Below are 6,811 nucleotides of genomic sequence, written 5' to 3'. Positions count from 1 at the left end.
GGTCGCCAGACTGGCCAAGTTCAATTACCGCATTAAATTTCGCTCTGGTCGAGAGAACGGCAATGCAGATGCATTGTCAAGGGTGCCCCTTGGGTCATCCGGGGAAGATGTTGACGAACAACTTGAGGATACTGAAACTCCAGCTTTGGGGCAGATACCTATCTTCCAAAGTGTGGTACACTCAAGTGGGGTGGCCACCGGGATGCCCTGTGTCCTGGGTAAAACACCCTCAGATTGGACAAGAGTCCAGGATGAGTGTCCGGACATTGCACTTGTGCGCCGTTGGGTACAAAACAAGGCCTGGCCCAGTGCAGAGGACAAGGCTCAGTTGTCCATGGAAGGAATGAAACTCCTTCGACAATGGGATAAATTGTGTGTGGAGCAAGGTCTTTTGTATCGTAAGGTGTACCTGCCATCGGAGCTGCAGCATCGGTACCAACTGATAATTCCTGTGGGGATGGGGCCAGTGGTCGCTCGTGAGGCGCATGAGAAGGGGGCCCATTTTGGAAGTGAAAAGACACTTCAGTGGTTGCAGCGAGTCCTCTACTGCCCTGAGTTGGGAGGGATGGTGGCCGACGCGTGTCGGCAGTGCCGAATTTGTGGGCTCAACAAAAGCCCTGAGCAGCGGGCTCCCACACAGTCTATTAAGACTTCAGCTCCACTGGAGCTACTCATGATTGACTACGTGTTGATAGGGTACTCTACGTCAGGGTACTCCTATTGCCTGGTGATGACAGATCACTTTACCAAGTATGCTGTAGCGGTGCCGACAAGAGATCAGACGGCCAAGTCGGCGGCTGAGGCAGTGTGCCGACATTTCTTCCAAGTGTTCGGGTGTCCGCAGAGAATACATTCAGATCAAGGGGCCTGCTTTCAGGGGACGCTGATGAAAGAGTTGCACCAGCTCTATGGTATCGAGCAGTCGAGAACAACGCCTTACCACCCTCAGGGTAACGGGGCGTGTGAGTGTTTTAATCGGACCCTGTTGCAAATGTTGAGGTCCTTAGAGAGTCAGCAACGGACATGCTGGCCTTAGTATCTCCCCGAATTGATGTGGGCTTACAATAACAGGGTGCACAGTACTACTGGTTACTCACCACACATGTTGATGTTTGGTAGACCTGGCCGAGACATTGAGGATTTGAACATGCCAGATCCCTCCTCCGCCCCCCTTCGGACTGCATCCGAGTGGGTACGAGAGCATCGGCGGCGGTTGAGGGTGGTGCATCAGGTGGTGGGCGACCGCCTTCGACAGGTGGTCCATAAGGACACGCGACCTGTACAAACAGAGCTGTTCTCTCCGGGGGACAGAGTGTTGGTGAGGACAAAACGACGGTCAGGAAAGCTGAGTGACCGATGGGAGGCGATACCGTATCTGATAAAAAAACAGGTGAACCCTGAGATTCCAGTGTACGAGGTCGAACCGGTGGGGACAGGGGGGCCAACCCGTAATTTGCATCGTAACATGTTACAACGGTGCTAGTTTGAAGATTCGGCGCCTACCCCCCTAGAGCCAGAGGCCATGTTCCAAGGGGCGGAAGCTCTGAATGATCTTGAGTTTGATGGTGTGCTTACTCCTGCGCCTGCTTATTTGCCCCCTGTGACCGATCTGGCCTCGGGTGATGAGAATGTTGGGGATATGGAGGATGTTGTTGAGGAGAGTGCATCAGGTCAACTGCTTGGTCCTGACGCTGTATCACAGGACATCGAGCCGCAGGAGGAGACAACTCCACTTACGCCCACTAACACGACCACGGAAGAGACTCTAGCTCCCTCTAAGGTCGCACCTGTTGATGTAGGACTCAGGAGAACTACACGATCTACGGCAGGAATACCGCCTCAGCGATATGCTCAAGATGAATTTGAGTGGGAAGGTATGTCGAGGACGCCAACCTCTAGTGGCATGTAAGAGGGTGAACTGTAGTCCCACTGAGAGGGCACTAGGACCCTGTGGTTTTTGCCTGTTGCAGCAGAGGACAGACCTCCCAGAGACAATGTGTGCTGCGGGGTGGGGTCTAGTGTCTCGAGTGTAAAGTGAAAGTAGGAAGTGAGGGCTGAGAGAGAAAAGGCGGGAAGAAAAGGAGAAGCTGCTGTGAGATCTTAAAAAGAGACTGTGTGGATTTACTGCAAGTGTTTTTGGAGGAAAAGAAGCTTTTGAGAGACTTTTTGTTGCTAACGTTCCCCTGGAGAAGAGCTAACCTTTTGTTTAACTCTGTGAGAGACTTGTGTTGCTAACGTTTCCTGGAGAGGAGCTAACCCTTTATCTAAGAAAAGACGGAGACTTTGCTAAGAACCCAGTACGAATTTGGAAGTCTGTGGATTCCCTGTGCATTGAGTGGAGGAACAAGTCTGGACAGACGGCTGATACAGAGACGGACGGATTGTCGTGGAACCATTCCTAGGAGCTACAGAAGCAGAGACTACATCGTGAGACCACTAACTAAGTCCCCGGCGTTTGGGCTCGGCATCGGCCGACAAGACAAGAGGAGCTTGCTGTAACTTATTGGCGCTGGAGATATGAACTGGCTACAGCCTCTGCGGATTCCTGCCTGAGAGGAACTCCATCTCAGGATACGGTACCATAGTTATAGATACCCGGGTATCTCTGCTCAGAGTGTTAAATTGTTACTTTAGAGGTGTATCTTATATTAGAGTTGTGTAAGTTATACTCAATGTGCCATTCCAGGGGCTCCCTTAATAACACTACATTCAATTTACACTTGTTCCTGTTTTTAGTTGCCTGTTAGGTAAATTTCTTACTAGTCTGTTGTAGTACACAGTTCTCAGGAGACCTTTGAGTGGCACAGTGATTTCAGCTGCTGCTGAATTAGTGTATCTTTGGGGTGCATCTGCCTTAATATTCTCCATATTACCTTGATTAATTTGCCTTTGAGTAAATACCGTTGGAGATTTCTGCCTTGGTCTTGGTTTGTGACTCACTGGATCTTATTCGGACCTCTGGTCATTACAAGCTCACATAACTTTTGCTCAAAGTTCTGAAGGCCGCCCCCCCGGGGTGATTTATGTTGTGCAACAGAGGAAAATACAACTTTTGCTCTAAAAAGACACACAAAAAAAAAGGCAAAGACGTAAACGAAGAGCAGTTTGTGCAAAAATCACAAGTGAAGAATTTGGAGAAAAACAAAAGACAAAAAAATCAAAGTGACTTTAAGAACATTGCAAATGATGACTCGGGGCCCATTGTGTTAAAGGGAACCTGTCACCCCGAAAATCGATGGTGAGGTAAGCCCACCGGCATCAGGGGCTTATCTACAGCATTCTGTAATGCATTCTGTAATGCTGTAGATAAGCCCCCGATGTTACCTGAAAGAGGAGAAAAAGAGGTTAGATTATACTCACCCAGGGGCGGTCCCGCTGCTGGTCAGGTCGGATGGGCGTCTCTGGTCCGCTCCGGCGCCTCCCATCTTCATTCCAAGACGTCCTCTTCTGATCTTCAGCCACGGCTCCGGCGCAGGCGTACTTTGTCTCTCTGTTGAGGGCAGAACAAATTACTGCAGTGCGCAGGCGCCGGAAAGGTCAGAGAAGCCCGGCGCCTGCGCACTGCAGTACTTTGCTCTGCCCTCAACAGAGAGACAAAGTACGCCTGCGCCGGAGCCGTGGCTGAAGATCAGAAGAGGACGTCTTGGAATGAAGATGGGAGGCGCCGCAGCGGACCAGAGACACCCATCCGACCGGACCAGCACCGGGACCGCCCCTGGGTGAGTATAATCTAACCTCTTTTTCTCCTCTTTCAGGTATCATCGGGGGCTTATCTACAGCATTACAGAATGCATTACAGAATGCTGTAGATAAGCCCCTGATGCCGGTGGGCTTACCTCACCCGCGATTTTTGGGGTGACAGGTTCCCTTTAAAAAACATACAAAACACATGCCTTCAACCAAGAAAACGGAAACCACACAGTATTGGAGGCTGAAGAGGCCATAAGGAGCCTCCTCTCCTTGTGAATGGAGGGCTGTGGATCAGTTGATGTTTGACAAAGCAAGAAGAGCCCAAGGGGTTAAATAAACTTCACAGTCATGAATGAAATCTAATAAGAGAACGATCAGCCCTTGTCACCTGGCGGAGGCGGCTGCGGATCAGCGCTGTGACCTCAGTCCTTGGACACCGGGATGAGTAATGCGGCCTCTCTGGTGTAATCGCACCCACGAGCAGATTAGTCCGTGGATGGTGCGGCCATCGGGGTCAGGATAGCGATACCGTCCTACACTCCGCACCTCATCCCTGGGCTTATTCCCAATTTATGTGCAGAGATAGTTGGGAAATATTCCACTCTCGTCAGAGGCGGCTGGGCCATGAGTGCTGGGCTTTGTGCTCCTCTCAGTCTATGCTCGTCATTCTTAATCAAGATCATATGACCTGAAAATAGCTCAAAACTTTGTTTTTAAAGATAGTTTTAGAAATGCCAAGCAGGAACGACCACATCTCAGTGAACTTAGTGGAAAAGCAAGTGCATAAAACAGTCCATGTTCTCTAGTTACCTCTAGTTATCTTCATAGTGTTACAACTCCATATATTAGATATAAAGCTCCAAATCCCCTTCATAAACATTGCCTATCAGCAGCCACCACTAGGGGGAGCTCAGGATCATTCTGCATACAGATTATACAGTAACTGCTATAAGAACACCAACTGCAGGAATCTCCTGAGCTCCCCCTGGTGGCCACTGCAGACAAAACATGTGTTATGATTTAAAGGGAGTTTATCAGGAGATTTCTATGTGCTAAGTCAATAACATTTCTGTAATTTTTTTTCTTTATGTAGATAATGCAGATCAGCTCGCGAGTGCCCCGTGGGCTTGGCCGGCAGTGCTAGCGCCTTGGCTTTAATCACTAAACCCTCCCCATCTTTCCTTTGCTGTATACAGACGGTCCCGTATTCATTTCCCAGCACTGAAATCCCTCTCCTGTGCAATTCATACTGCGATCGGAGCATGCGCGTTCACTGTCACAGGACCGGAAGCAAAGACACGGGCGAAGGATTTCAGTGCCACCATATCACACCAAAATCGTCAATCAACCACCAAGAGGAAGAGCCAAGAAAGGTGTGGACATCGGTGCTGCTGACCGTCCCTTTAAGTCGCTCTCTATGCAGGAGATTTGGGGCTCTGTATTATTTTCTAAAAAGGGGAACAATTTCTTTAAAAGTCCCCTTCCCTTTAAATGACAGTAGTTCCCCCAAAGTCTAATCAAGTGGGATGGCATTTATTACATTTCCGGGGAGTAAAGGAAAATCTGTCTAAAGACTTCATAGAGCTGAAGGTTCGTCACAATTGCACTAATGGATAAGAAACTGTTCCGGCAGAACTGCACCACTGATGCCCGTTCTACTGCACTCTACTTACAGCTGAGGGTTTGTTACAGTTGTATCCAGTATAAATAATCCTCTGTGCTTGATTATACTCACCAGGGGCGGACCCGCTGCTGGTCCGGTCGGATGGGTGTCTCTGGTCCGCTGCGGCGCCTCCCATCTTCATTCCAAGACGTCCTCTTCTGATCTTCAGCCACGGCTCCGGCGCAGGCGTACTTTGTCTGCCCTGTTGAGGGCAGAGCAAGGTACTGCAGTGCGCAGGCGCCGGGCCTCTCTGACCTTTCCGGCGCCTGCGCACTGCAGTACTTTGTTCTGCCCTCAACAGGACAAAGTACGCCTGCGCCGGAGCCGTGGCTGAAGATCAGAAGAGGACGTCTTGGAATGAAGATGGGAGGCGCCGCAGCGGACCAGAGATGCCCATCTGACCGGACCAGCAGCGGGACCGCCCCTGGGTGAGCTTAATCTAATGTCTTTATTTCCTCTTTCAGGTAACATCGGGGGCTTATCTACAGCATTACAGAATGCGTTACAGAATGCTGTAGATAAGCCCCATATGCCGGTGGGGTTACTTGACCCGCGATTTTCGGGGTGACAGGTTCCCTTTAAATAAGAGCCTATTAGTTCTGGATTTTCAGGACATCCCCGGTAGAAACCTTTGAATCAAGCTACAAACTCAGTGTAAAAACAGACTTAAAGGGGAACTCCTAACACAGACATGTTTGGCTCATCCACTGTCTCCTAGATGAGCGGTGGCTGCACAGCGCTCTCTCCATTCTAATGGAAACTGAAGAGGCAAAAAGTCATTTCTTCCCATCTCTGCCTCTCCCATGGCGGCACGGCTGGTACCGACATCCGCGCTAATCTGCTGTGGATGATGATGATAAGAGGAAGAGCGCCTACCGACTGCCCCAGTGCGAAGGATCGGGCATGCTGAATGTCAGCTACAGTTTGTTGTAAGGGGAAATAAGGCAACAGAGGAATCTAAAAGAGACAGATGGGTCAAGAGGAGATGGAGGGTTCTGGAAGAGGACAGAGGACTCTGGAGGAGGAGGACAGAGAGGTCAGAAGGAATAGAGAGGATGGAGAAGTCTGGAAGGAGACACATGGGGTCAGGAGGAGATGGGAGTTCTGGAAGGAGGCAGAGGACTCTGAAGGAGGAGGACAGAGAGGTCAGGAGGAGTGGAGAGGATAGAGGAGTCTGCAAGGGGACACATGGGTTCAGGAGGTTCTGGAAGGGGACAAAGGACTTTGGAGGAGGAGGACAGAGAGGTCTGAAGGAAACGAGATAGAGGAGTCTGGAAGTGAACACATGGGGTCAGGAGGAGATGGTAGTTCTGGAAGGGAACAGAGGTGTCTGGAGAGGACAGAGGGACCTGAAAAGGACAGAGGGGCTTGGAAGCGGCAAGGGTCAGGAGGAGATGGAGATTCTGGAAGGGGACAAAGGGGTCTGGAGAGGACAGAGGGGCCTGGAAAGGACAGAGG

This window comes from Ranitomeya imitator, chromosome 2 (assembly GCF_032444005.1).
Source record: "Ranitomeya imitator isolate aRanImi1 chromosome 2, aRanImi1.pri, whole genome shotgun sequence".
Lineage (NCBI taxonomy): Eukaryota > Metazoa > Chordata > Amphibia > Anura > Dendrobatidae > Ranitomeya > Ranitomeya imitator.
Note: the sequence above shows the minus strand (reverse complement) of the source record.